At 34.3% G+C, this 14,306-nt stretch overlaps 1 protein-coding gene and 1 long non-coding RNA gene across 4 annotated transcripts in view; one reads left to right on the forward strand and one right to left on the reverse strand.

Annotated features, from left to right (window-relative positions):
- The window catches only part of LOC111047541 (tyrosine-protein kinase Src64B), a 259,140-nt gene that overhangs the window by 83,756 nt on the left and 161,078 nt on the right, over positions 1–14,306 (forward strand). The gene's annotated exons all lie outside the window — the stretch shown is intronic.
- LOC120351519 lies at positions 839–13,179 on the reverse strand. Its single transcript, XR_005571442.1, has 4 exons — positions 13,056–13,179; positions 5,650–5,653; positions 2,487–2,495; positions 839–848 (listed from the first exon to the last, which is right to left on the reverse strand). It is a non-coding gene; the product is annotated as an uncharacterized LOC120351519 (long non-coding RNA).

Consider the following 14,306-nt stretch of genomic DNA (forward strand, 5'->3'; position numbering starts at 1 on the left):
GATGGGGTGGAGCTCCTGAAATTTTCACAGATATCGGACTTGTGGCAGTTGATAGAGCTTATCAATGACTATTTTATGCATGAATTTGATCAAAATTGTAGGAGCCATTTTTGAGAAAATCGCGAAAAACCCGGTTTTTGACAACATTTTCGCCATATTAGCCGCTATCTTGACTTGCATTTGATCGAAATTGTTCGTGACCAATACCCAAAAACCACTTTTTTGGACTCAGGGGACCTTGAATCGTATAGAACTTTAGAAATTGGGGTACCTTAATTATTACCTATATATATATATATATATTATTATAGGTAATAATTAGGTAATAATAGGTAATATATTAATTATTAGGTAATAATTAAGGTACCCCAATTTCTAAAGTTCTATACGATTCAAGGTCCCCTGAGTCCAAAAAAGTGGTTTTTGGGTATTGGTCACGAACAATTTCGATCAAATGCAAGTCAAGATAGCGGCTAATATGGCGAAAATGTTGTCAAAAAACTATATATATATATATATAGGGCAAGGAAAGCAAAAAGGGTACTTGAATTTCTATATTTATTTATGATTGTATAATGTACGCTGCTTATTGAAAACAAAATTATGACTAAAAGCAATGCGGAACTTAAAATCGGGAAATATTTCTAGCAATGATATGTGTTAGCCTTGAGATTGTGATGCTTCTCTGCTTCCATATTTCAGCCAGCATAGAGGTGACTGCAGTGCATGACTGATGGTAATTTGTTGTCTGAACGTCTGCTGCTCAATTTATTTCGTTTTTCTTCATTTTTTATTACCACCGGATGCGGTAATCCGTTCTCCCTGTAACAAGTTACAGTTCTTGAAAACTCTCAATAATAAATAATTATGAAACAGAAGGGAAGCATACCTGTGGTGACTAAAATTATGATTAACCTTCAAACTGTGACTATAATAATTATTTTTGCGTTTATAAATTCAATGAATTATTGTACTTACTACAGAGTAAATATATAAGAGCATCATACTACTACTATATACTCCTACTAATAGTAGTTTAAAGCTGCGTTTATACCAAAACTACTAGTAGTTCTGTGAACAGTAGACCTCACGCAGTATTCTCATCCACAAGTACCTGATTGATACTATAGACCTTATGGAAATACAGCAATAGACTGGCTTCTCCACACATCTGTGTAATCACTTGTCAGCTGATTTATGATGAATAATTCTATAGTCTGATTTTTACTCTAATATTGGCGTATGAAGGAGGCTCTTTTTCCTTTTATATTATCCTTGAAATGCAAAATTTCAAAAAACCTTGTATATACGTCGACACGCAATTGAAAAAGGAACAACATACCTGTCAAATTTCATGAAAATCTATTACCGCGTTTCGCCGTAAATGCCCTACATAATATTATAAACATTTAAACAAGAGAAATGCAAAACCGTCGACTTGAATCTGAGACCTCACTTCCCTCGGTCAATTAACAAAATTTTAATAACTTAATCCTTATAGATTCTATTGGATTGAACATAACTTATCATACACATGATGAACATATGTGTTTGTAAAGTTCCGTTCAATCTAATAGAATGAATAAAGATTAAATTACTAACATTTTGTTAATAACTTTGTTGTAAACCCAGCTTAATAGTTCAATAGTTATGTTTAAGATTTTTCAGCTTTAACAGAAAACAAAATTTGTTCAATAATTCAAAGCAATTCAAGATATATTACATTTTTTTCCACATTAATACCTATTGTCAGGTCCATGTTATAATGGGAGTATTTAATTAGCAAAGGTATTGCTATACTTATAACAGTATAATGTCAGTGGAGAAAGATAGGAGAACAACGTTGCCGATCCTCTGTCTCGTCAATGCCTTCTATAGACGCTAGCTGATGTTTATTGATGTGATAATAACTGTTCATTCTCGTTTAAAAGAATCAATTATATATTATTAGGCAAGTATATTTTACAATAATCTCATAATGAATTTTCATAATTAATATGAAATATTTTGTTAATGAATTATTTATTCCACATTGTTAAAAGCCGATCCGGCAACAGAGCAAAGCGAGAAAGAGATAGCGCTATCCGCTTTGTTGAATGATAGTCAAGGATAGTAATAGCATTGCTAATCAAACACTGCCATTATAACGTGGACCTCACTAAAGTAATCTATATATATAAAAGCGAAATGGCACTCACTCACTGACTGACTCACTCACTCACTCACTCACTCACTCACTCACTCGCATAACTAAAAATCTACTGGACCAAAAACGTTCAAATTTGGTAGGTATGTTCAGTTGGCCCTTTAGAGGCGCACTAAGAAATCTTTTGGCAATATTTTAACTCTAAGGGTTGTTTTTAAGGGTTTAAAGTTCGTCTTTTAGCATGTATATTCTTCTTCTCCCAATCTCTTAATTAGAATTGAAATTTCCATATCATATGTTACTATAGAACTATAATCTAGATAGAGTACCTCTTCGAAACAGTTTTTAACTGGCAACTAAATTAATAATTTTGTCAGGTTGGCATTAAGTTGAGTTGATTCTGTTAGGTTGGCACCAAGTTGAAGATTTAAATGCATTTATCGCGGAAAAATTGATTGGACACTGTTACTTCAATCCTGGGAATATTATATTACTAGCCGTCAGGCTCGCTTCGCTCGCCATATCCGTTTAGCCAGTCGTTTAGTCTGGACCCCCGACTGGATTGTCCTAATATAATATGATAATAATGAAAAATGCAGGCGAGCGAAGCGAACCTGGTGATCTCATTCTTGGACGATCCTGTCGGGGGTCCAGGGGGCGGAGCCCCCTGGCTAGACGGATATGGCGAGCGAAGCGAGCCTGACGGCTAGTTCTTTATAATTGAGTTATTTTATCTTTTTGATGACTTAACGATGCATACCTCTTTAAGTTCTTCGATTGAAACTATAGACCTCATAGAAATACAGAAATAGACTAGCTTCTCCAAACATCTGTGTAATCACTTGTCAGCTGATTGATTATTTATGAATAATTCTATAGTCTGATTAATCCTATCTTCAGAGTAGATGATATAATGATATCGGAGTATGGAGGAATTCCTTTTCCGTTCATATTATCCTTAAAATACAAAATTTCAAAAACACTTCTGCATACATCGACGCGCAGTTGAAAAAGGAATATTTCTGCCAAATCTCATTGAACGCGTTTGGCCGTAATTGCGTTACATGCAGACAGACAAAAGAAAATCCGAGTTAAAAGATAGACCTCACTACGTTCGGTCAATAACTATTAAGGAAATAACTGGCTTATACACGTATGGGATAGGAAAATCATGTTTCACGCATCATAACGTCTAAACTACTGGACTGATTAACTTGAAATCTTGCATATAGATTCTTAATTATCAGAGGATGGTTCTAGGCATATTACAAACTCTTCAAGATTCAACTCGGTCAGGTTTTCAGTTTGTCAAGTTTATAAATAGTGCCTTGCGGAGCACGGGTTACCTGCTAGTACATAATAAGGTTCGTACAGATATACGCGCCGCGAACATGAGCAATTCACTTTTAATCAGCTGATGCCAAGCTTTTTATATCTGTATCTTACCGTTTCTGTAAAAATACAGATATAGTCAGCTGATTAAAAGTGAATTGCTCATGTTCGCGGCGCGTATATCTGTACGCACCTTTAAAGGCGTCGAAGTTTGGTGCCAAGTGTTATGTAAAAGTTATGCATCGCTTGTCGAAAAGTGTTCAGAACAGTCCAAACTTCAGTCATTCTCGTGACCTTTGATTTAGATCTTCACTTTCTCTTGACTTGAACCGGTACTCCAGTGTGGTCCACGTTATAATGGCAGTGTTTGATTAGCAATGGTATTGCTATCCTTGTTTATCATTCAACAAAGCTGATAGCGCTGTCACTTTCTCACTTTGCTCTGTTGCCAGATCGTCTTTCAACAGTGTAGAATTGATGATTAATTGACAAAATTTTTCATCTTAATTGTGTAAGTTCATTATTAAATTATTGAAAAATATAATTGATCATCTTAAACGAGAATGAACAGTTAATGTATAATATTGTCTTTCATTCAACAAAGCGTATAGCGCTATCTCTTTCTCGTTTTACTCTGTTGCCAGATCGTCTTTCAACAGTGTATATTATTAATTAATTAACAAAATATTTCATCTTAATTACGAAATTATTAAAAAAATATAGTAACGTGCTTAATAAAATATAACGGTTTATTTTTAAACGAGAGTGAACAGTTAATATTACATCAATAAACCTGTATCAGCTACCGTCATAGAAGACATTGACAAGAAAGAGGTTCGGCAACGTTGTTCTCCTATCTTTCTCCACTGCCATTATAACGTGGACATCACTATAGTGCTATGTGCTGCTAATCAGGTGATCGTCACCCAATTTTAGAATAAAAACTCAAATATTTCCAGTGAAAGCTTCCACTTTTCGTGCCGCCTCCTTACATACATACATGACATACATACATACATACATACATACATGACATACATACATACATGAGCATTAATTTCTTCAGGTATTGATGAGAAAGGGAGAAAATAATTCCTTTTGGCGGAGTTGAGACGTTTTAGTCCCGTCCACTTATCAAACTTTACCTCATCGAAATGAAGATATTTTCATCTGAGTTTAGTGGTCGATCTCGCTGAACACTTCTTCTTCCTCCTCTTCTTCTTCTTCTTCTTCTTCTTCTTCTTTTTTTTCTTCTTCTTCTTCTTCTTCCTCTTCTTCTTACAGTGCAGTACATCCTTTTCAGGATGTTTTTCAGGATTTTTTCATCCGAGACAATCCTTTACAGTATTTAAATTTTTAAATTGATTTTGTTACAAAACAGCTTGATAAGGTACAGCTATTTTTACTTTTTTCACAGTTAACTGATTACATTTTGTATTCCATATGTTCTCTATTCTAGTTGTAGTCGAGGACCTTGGGAGATAATAATCCATTCTATCATCAAGTTATCAATAGTTATTAACAAGTTTTTCACGGTATCCCAGCAAATTATTCACAGGTTGTTTGAGATTCTCTTGACTCGAAATTAACAAGGCGATTCGCTTACGAATCCCACCGTAACAAGACCAGGAAAACTCAGCTAATCAACTCCTCGTTTCTCAAAGCCTGCAATTAAATGAGTTGTGACCGTCCAGCTTCAGCTCAATCACATCAAAAACATGCGCAGTCACTAGTGCGCAGAATTCAATTAGATGCTTCATTGATTGAGTCGATTCTACTTACATTTTTTGTATCTTGGTCAAACCTGATATTTTTTACCTTGTCGTGTGATTTGTAGCGAACTGAAATCACAGAATCCACATCCTGATATGTTTATAGAATTCATATTCTACTAGTAGTTCTGTGAACAGTAGACCTCACGCAGTATTCTCATCCACAAGTACCTGATTGAAACTATAGACCTTATGGAAATACAGCAATAGACTGGCTTCTCCACTCATCTGTGTAATCTGTGTAGTCAGCTGATTTATGATGAATAATTCTATAGTCTAATTTTTACTCTAATATTGGCGTATGAAGGAGGCTCCTTTTTCCTTTTATATTATCCTTGAAAAGCAAAATTTCCAAAAACCTTGTATATACGTCGACGCGCAATTAAAAAAGGAACGAACATACCTGTCAAATTTCATGAAAATCTATTACCGCGGTTCGCCGTAAATGCGCAACATATAAACATTTAAACATTTAGAGAAATGCCAAACCGTCGACTTGAATCTTAGACCTCACTCCGCTCGGTCAATAATCTATACACATTACATTCTATAGTGATTGATGAGACTATAGAATTATTCATAATCAATCAGCTGATTAGTGGATTATTCATTGCATGCATTACACAGATGTCTGGCCGTGTCTATTTCTATAAGGTAGGGTTTCAATATTATTTATGAATCAAGCTTGTATCAATATTCTCACAAGTTCTTTGAAGAACTGGCCCTGTCAAATTTGATTGCAATTTATTGTATTGATCAAAAAATTCAAACCACGTCGATTGTAAATAAATGTATATGTTCAGTGCAAAAGTATTATACATTTTGGTTTGGCACTATAATCATGTTATTCCCAATTTGTTTGTTCCAATTTCAACCGACTACAAATCAGTTCAAAATCATGTCATGGAAATTATTTGATTTCTAAAAGAATGTATCTTATACAAAGTGGACGATTTAAATACATAGATACGAATTTTTTTTGAAGCAGTTATAGAGGTGGTCATTGATTGGTATTCGATGCTATAGTGAGGTCCACGTTATAATGACAGTGGACAAAGATACGAGAATAACGTTGCCGATCCTCTGTCTTGTCAATGCCTTCTATAGACGGTAGCTGATACAGGTTTATTGATGTAATATTAACTGTTCATTCTCGTTCAAAATAATCAATTATTGACCGAACGAAGTGAGGTCTAAGATTCAAGTCGACGGTTTGGCATTTCTCTAAATGTTTAAATGTTTATATGTTGAGCATTTACGGCGAAACGCGGTAATAGATTTTCATGAAATTTGACAGGTATGTTCCTTTTTTAATTGCGCGTCGACGTATATACGAGGTTTTTGGAAATTTTGCATTTCAAGGATAATATAAAAGGAAAAAGGAGCCTCCTTCATACGCCAATATTAGAGTAAAAATCAGACTATAGGATTATTCATCATAAATCAGCTGACAAGTGATTACACTGATGTGTGGAGAAGCCAGTCTATTACTGTATTTCTATTACAGGTACTTGTGGATGAGAATACTGCGTGAGGTCTACTGTTCACAGAACTACTAGTATTTTATTAAGCAAGAAATTCTATTTTTCAATAATTTTATAATGAATTTTCATAATTAAGATGAAACATTTTGTTAAATAATTATAAATTCTGCATTGTTAAAAGACGATCTGGCAACAGAAAAAAGCGATAAAGAGATAGCCCTATCCGCTTTGTTGAATGATAGACAAGGATAGCAATACCTTTTGCTAAACAAACACTGCCATTAAAACAAGGACCTCATAATTAAGATGAAATATTTTGTTAATTAATTATTAATTCTACATTGTTGAAAGACGATCTGGGAACAAAGCAAAGCGAGAAAGAGATAGCGCTATCCACTTTGTTGAATGATAGATAAGGATAGCAATAGCATTGCTAATCAAACACTGCCATTATAACGTGAACCTCACTATAGCACGGAATAATAAATTAGTGAGGCAAGTTCAATATTTGAAGAGACAGGTTCGGTGGGAACGTTTTTCATCATTCGATTTGATGCTAAATATTGTGATTTGGGAGGTCTACAGCTGTGTATTCGAATTAAAAGCAAATTCAATGCAAGAGAAACAAGTTTCCCTAAAGAGGTGTGGAGTAGTCATGTAATCAGGAATGAGTGAACTCAATTCACTGGACATTTTTATTTTCAAGCACTTACGACCGCAAACTCAGTACATACTACATTACATCATACATTACTCCTCTAGAAATTTTTTTCACGAATTCTTATGAGCTTCTTGTGTAGTTGAGAATTTGATATTGTGGTATTTAATCATAGAATAAATTGTGGATCGATGAACTGGAGAAAAATGAGTGGTGTTCTTTGTGATAAGAGAGTGTGTTCTGAACAAAGCTCAGGCTAGAGCTACTAGAGGACTGTAATTTACTATTCAAATAATCAAATACAAACAAGGGGCAAAATTTAATCTTCAATTTGAGCAAGGTTATTTGTACAGTTAAACTCTGCATTAATGAACAATAAAAAAGAGCAAAAACTCACCAGATTTAATCCAATTTTGTCTACTTGCCCTTTTAAGCCTTTATTAGGTGTTTTGGTCAGGTTCAGGGTGGGATGAAAATCTGGGAATAAGACAGGTCTGGCTTCCGGGCTGTCTTTTCGTTGATTCTGTGTTCAACTTGCAGGCTATGTACTGCGTTTTGAACAAAGCTCAAACTGGATTCTTTATAAATTCAAATCTGATTCAAATTAATTCAATTCAACACTATTTACGCTGTTATACTCATAATTCACACACACTACACTCAAACAATCAATTACAAGAAATTTCCGATCGAAATTACATGACAAAGATACAAACTCGGTCTTCACAACAACGGGGACGAGACAAGACAAGACAAACTGAACTGGGACGACTCACAAAAACATCCAGAATGCCAAGCAAGCAGGACGGTTTGCGTCGGCGCAAACACAAGCCTGCTATTCGCAGAACCAGTCTGGCGTTTTGGCGCTACAGTTCGAATGCTCTGGCCAAACCAGAGTGAATTGTCAAATGAAGGGAAAAGTGTATAGATCAGTTGTGAGGCCAGCTATGCTGTATGGAACAGAAACATGGCCCATTTCAATGAAACAGGAACGTAAGATGGAAGGGACTGAGATGAGAATGTTAAGATGGATGTGTGGGGTTACAAGAAGAGATAAAATAAGAAATGAATTGATCAGAGGCACTGTAAAAGTTGGACCACTGGGAAAGAAAATGCAGGAGACAAGGATGAGGTGGTTTGGGCATGTGCAGCGACGGGAGGAGAATTATGTTGGACAGGATTTGGTTTTGGATGGTGTGAGAGGACGAGGTAGACCTAGGATGAGGTGGGGAGATAGAATAGCGGGAGAGTGGTTGGAGGAGTGAGCAAGCAATGGATAGGGCTTTGTGGAGAGGCAGACTAAGAGGAAGGAATGCCGACCTCATTTAAATGGGATAAGGCACAGCCAAAGAAGAAGAAGAAGAAGAAGATTCATATTAAATAAAAATACTAAGAAATTGTCAAAAACCACAGATTTATTGAAAGTTAGAAAGACCGGTTTCAGTTGTTACACCATTGTCAATCTCTGATAAACTAAAACTGAATACAAGAGCAGCAGAATTTATATACTAGTAGGCTATTGGTAAAGGGCATGAACGCCTGCCATTGGCCCAGCTAGACAGTCTCCTCCCACTTAACGGTATAACAGAGACATCACAAAGCCTACTGGTATAAATTCTGTTGCTCTTTCATTTGATTTTGGTTTATCAGAGATTGACAATGGTGTAAAAACCGGAACCGGTCTTTCTAAGTATCAATAAATCTGTGTTTTTTGAAAATTTCTTAGTATTTTCATTTAATAATTCTTATGGGTTTTGTCATATATTTCTCTCAATTTCAGAAATTCATTAGCAAATGTTCCCGTCTCCGTCGGTCCCGTCTACCTAAAAAGTAGTCATCATCTCTAATCATCATCCCTTTCACTCATTACCCTCGCACAAGCCTAAGAGCTTATGTGGGCATCACCCTCGGTATTATTATTACAATAATATTCGGAAAAAAATATCGGACATTTGAAATTTTATGTTCTGATATTATGACTGTATTTCAAGTACAAAACTACTCTACAATTTTTATATTCAAAAGGATTTCAACTTTTAATCGGATTTAGTATGAGAAAAACATATCACTTGTCTACCGAACAAGATAATATCACATAAACACTATTTACTGAGAAAAGTTTTTCGAATTTAGTTGATAATTCTCTGAGTGTTAATCTTTGGTGAAAACAGAAATTTTAAACTTAACCTCACTTTGGACTATTTATGTGCCAAAATCAAGGAATTGAAGAAGTTTTGGGCAATTGCCTGTTTCTCTTTCCAAATATCGTGTTTGTGACTGTTCTAATAAATAAATAAATAAATAATTTGTTTTGGCTGCAATCACCTTGCTACTATAGTGAGGTCCACGTTATAATGGCAGTGTTTGATTAGCAATGGTATTGCTATCCTTGTCTATCATCCAACAAAGCAGATAGCGCTATCTCTTTCTTGCTTTGCTCTGTTGCCAGATCGTCTTTTAAAAATGTATAATTATCAAGTAATCAACAAAATATCTCATCTTAATTATGAAATTATTGAAAAATATCATTTCTTGCTCAATAAATATAATTGATTACTTTAAAAGAGGATGAACAGTTAATATTGCATCAATGAACCTGTATCAGCTACCATCTATAGAAGGCATTGACAAGACAGAGGATCGGCAACGTTGTTCTCCTATCTTTCTCCTCTGCCATTACAACGTGGACCTCACTATACACACCTCCTTTTCCATGCATGAAATGCTTGTGAGCCACAACTCAAAAACGTTCGTGCAGTGAAACGTAAAACGCAAAAACTTGAATGTATAAAACATGAATATAATGACTATTATAGAACTATGACATACTCATATAAACTATGACATACTAATTTTTAGAGCAGAATTTCTCTAAAGTGACCATTTTCTTGTAACAACAACAATTAACGTGAATGATCTTTCAAATATCCTGAATCATATCCTGTTCAGGAGAATGCACGTTACCTTTCAAGAAAATAATTACTAGAAATATTTACAAATTACAATCTCTTTCTCATAGTGACAGATAGTACCATGGAGCTCTCTAGTAGGATTCACTATACTTACAGAGAAAGTTCCACTTATTTTCTGATTACACTCACGCACTATCGCTCTCTCTCTCTCACACACACACTCTATAATCTCTTCATTCTTTATCTATATTACTATCTCTCTCACTCTCAGTCTCTTTGGTAGAGAGTTAGTGGGAAGAATACTTCGAATATTCTTTCCGAAGAATGGACATTGATATGTCCAAAGCTCCGCCAATTTATGTAGATGCATAACAATATTATCAATTTTATCTATAGTTATTACAAATTGTTTTTTTTTTCATATTATATACAGCTCAATAATTATTTTCTTAATTTATATTTTGTAAATTTATCCATAATTTTGCTGTATTGTAAGCTATTGTATATAAGTGTATAAGCCAGTATATATTGTAATCTACATAAATAAAGTACTCAATCAATCAATCAATCTCTCTCTCACACTCTATAATCTCTTTATATGAACTCACTTCATTCTTCATCTATATTACTATCTCTCTCACTCTCAGTCTCTTTGGTAGAGAGTTAGTGGGAAGGATACTTCGAATATTCTTTCCGAAGAATGGACATTGATATGTCCAAAGCTCCGCCAATTTATGTAGATGCATTACAATATTATCTTGTATAGTTATTCTAAATTGATTTTTTTGTATATCATTGTACAGTTCAATAATTATTTTCTTAGTTTATGCTATGTGAATTCATCTAAAACTTAGCTGTATTGTAAGCTATTGTATGATTGTATAAGCCAGTATATAATGTAATCTACATAAATAAAGTACAATCAATCAATCTCTTTATAATCTCTTTATATGAACTCACTTTATACAGATATAACTATCTCTCTCATTGTCAATCTCTTACCATTATCACTTTTTTGGTTACATCTCACTTATATTATTTATTCACTGTCACACTTTATTCTTATCTTCTACTTATAGTTTTTCTGCACCAATTCACTTTTCCAAATACCTTTTCTCTCTTTTCTATTTTCTGTTACTTCTTCTACTCACTTGTCATCTTGTTCTCTCGTCTCTCTCTCTTTTTTTATTATCTTTTTATTTTCTCCTTTACTCATCCTCTTCATAGTGAGAAATAAATAATTGATTACTCTCTCTCAGTTCCTCCTCGTGTCTTTAGGTATATTCCAGAATATATTTATCATACATGAATAAATAACTCGAATCTAATCTAATCCTCTCCTATTCTCCTTTTATTCTATATTGATTCATACAATAAGTACATCATCAAAATGATAGGGAGAGAAAAAATAAGGTAACCTTGTGCTATTCCTCTCCCAAATTTAGATAAGGTTACATATAGTCGTCCGAAATAGGTTAAGTCTTGTTGTTCACTTCACAAAACTTTCAGTCCCTAATCATTTTCACAGGGTAGATTTTTAAATTTAGATTATTCAAAACCAAACATAGAATAAATATTTCACATAAATTGAATTAGTGTGAGCCAGAATATATTATTTCATTTCATTTATTCATGGACAATAGATACAATGCAGGTAAAAACAACAGGCATTCACCCAAAACTGCTTTAAACCTTAATTTGGAATACACAGTCTAGAGGTTATGTAAAATATATAACAATATATAAGTATATTGTAACATACATCAATAAAGACTCCCTTCTAATCCTCTCCTTTTTACCTTCCTCTTATTCCCTCCTCTTTCCTCATTTAACATACATGAATAAAGAAATCCAATCTGATCCTCTTCTCTCTTCCTTTCTATTTTCTCCTTTTCTCTTTCTATTTGTAAAGTATCATTATCAATCTATCTAAATTTGAAATTCTTTGTTTTATTCTGATTCATAGTTTCAGATTGAAGATTTGGTGTTGAAATTGAAGTGAACATAATCTACATAATATTTGGACGATTTGTGACAAAATCAGGAAATTGAAGAGTTTTGGGCAATAGCCTGTTTTTTCTTTTCCGACTATTGTATTGTTCGCTCTATCTAATAAATAAATAAATAAATAAATAATTCCTATTATTAAAAATGTTTTTCTTTCTCTGTATGTTCCTTATACAGGTTACTTGTAATGGAAGCTGAATGTCGAAAAGCGGTAAAGGTTCAACATAACCGACAACTTGAATGGAGCAGTTATCAGGAACCGTTATTATGGAACTAAATCCTCACATCCACTGCTCAGGAAGAAATCCTGATTAGATCTGTGGCTTTTGTCGTTGTTCGAAGTTTAGACGTTGATTTATCACTTTTAGAAATTATTTCAGATCTCGGTCATCAACAGCTATTCTCTTTTATATTCTATTCTTACGCTTCTAAACGATTGTAACGGTGCAACCTTGGTACTGTATTATCGTTCGAATTTTCATCATGTGTGTTCAAATCCAGTTGAACTCAGTTTGGAGCTTGGAACAAGTCTATGTGCCGGTTGCACAACAGCCGGTTAAATTTCATCCGTGATTAATTTTAACGAGAACCAATCAGAGAAGCCGTCTTTTCAGAAACGCCTTCTCTGATTGGTTCTCATAAAATTAACCACGGTTAAAATTTAACCGGCTGTTGTGCAACCGGGCCTATGAAGATTATTGTTAACATCATATTGAAAAATCTCCCAAGGTGTGGAGTTATTACAGTAGCCTCTCTCTTATCCGGACTCATCGGGACTGAGGCCAGTCCGGATAACGTTTTTTCCGGTTAAACCGACGTTCCCTAAAACTCGTTAAATTGGTACGCATATTTTGTAGTTTATAAGCCATAATGACTTTTACGTAAAAATAATAAAACTAGCGCTTTATTATGATACTGTGAACACAAAACACAAGAAATAGTTAGTTGCTAAGCTTTTTACACTTTTTCCTGCCAATCCAGTCCGGTTGAACCGATGTGCTGATGATTATTTTCCGGTAAAGAGATGTCACTTCCGTGGAGTGTAGTCCGGTTAAACCGATGTCCGGTTTAAAGGTGTCCGGTTAAGAGAGAGGCTACTGTATTTTCAAAAGGTAGTTTCAGGTAACCCCTGGAGTTATTGATTTTATTTATAACTAGCTTACACGGCGAACTTCGTACCGCCAAAAAGTCAATGTATCTCATGTCACACGTGACTTTATTTGGTGAATCATGAAATTTATCTCAATATTTTCATCTACATCTCAATACGTACTTTCTATGTGCTTAAAACTACCGTTTTAATACCAGTAAACAATTTTATCACAGAGTGACGTGTTTATTACAGCTGGTAAGTTCAGGTGCTAAATCATATTATATCACAACATGATCTTGAATCACGATCATATTCCCGTTCTATGTTAGCCGTTCGGCCGACAATTTTGAAAACATAGGTCTGATTAATATATAGTTATTATTAGTCCTCCTATCAACTTTCTGGTCAGAAACCATCCCCAATATTCACACAACATATTCCAAAAGTTTCATGCCGTTCTGTCGAATAGTTTTCGAGTCTATAGGGAACAAACAAACAAACAAACTAACACACAAACAGACATTCATTTATATTATACTAGCAGGTACCCGTGCTTCGCAAGGGTCTATTTTAAAACTTGGCGTAATGAAATCCAGAAGAATTGAAAGTAGGCCTATAAGAATCCTCGGTTGATTAAGAATTATAAGCAGCATTTCAAGTAAATCAGTCCAGTAGTTCAGACGTGATGATGCGTCAAACATAATTCCCTTATCCTCTACACGTGTGTATACGTGTTTAAGCCAGTCCTTTCCACTATTATAGAATAGAAGATGAAAGATAGATTGATATATCTCCATTTATCTATTATCTTCTATACTATAACAAAGGAAATGAATGAGAATAAATTTTGAAAGGTTTGAGATATCGATGTGCGGTTTTCACCATATCTTTTCTCTGGAATC

Source organism: Nilaparvata lugens, chromosome 5 (assembly GCF_014356525.2).
Source record: "Nilaparvata lugens isolate BPH chromosome 5, ASM1435652v1, whole genome shotgun sequence".
In the NCBI taxonomy this organism is placed as follows: Eukaryota; Metazoa; Arthropoda; class Insecta; order Hemiptera; family Delphacidae; genus Nilaparvata; species Nilaparvata lugens.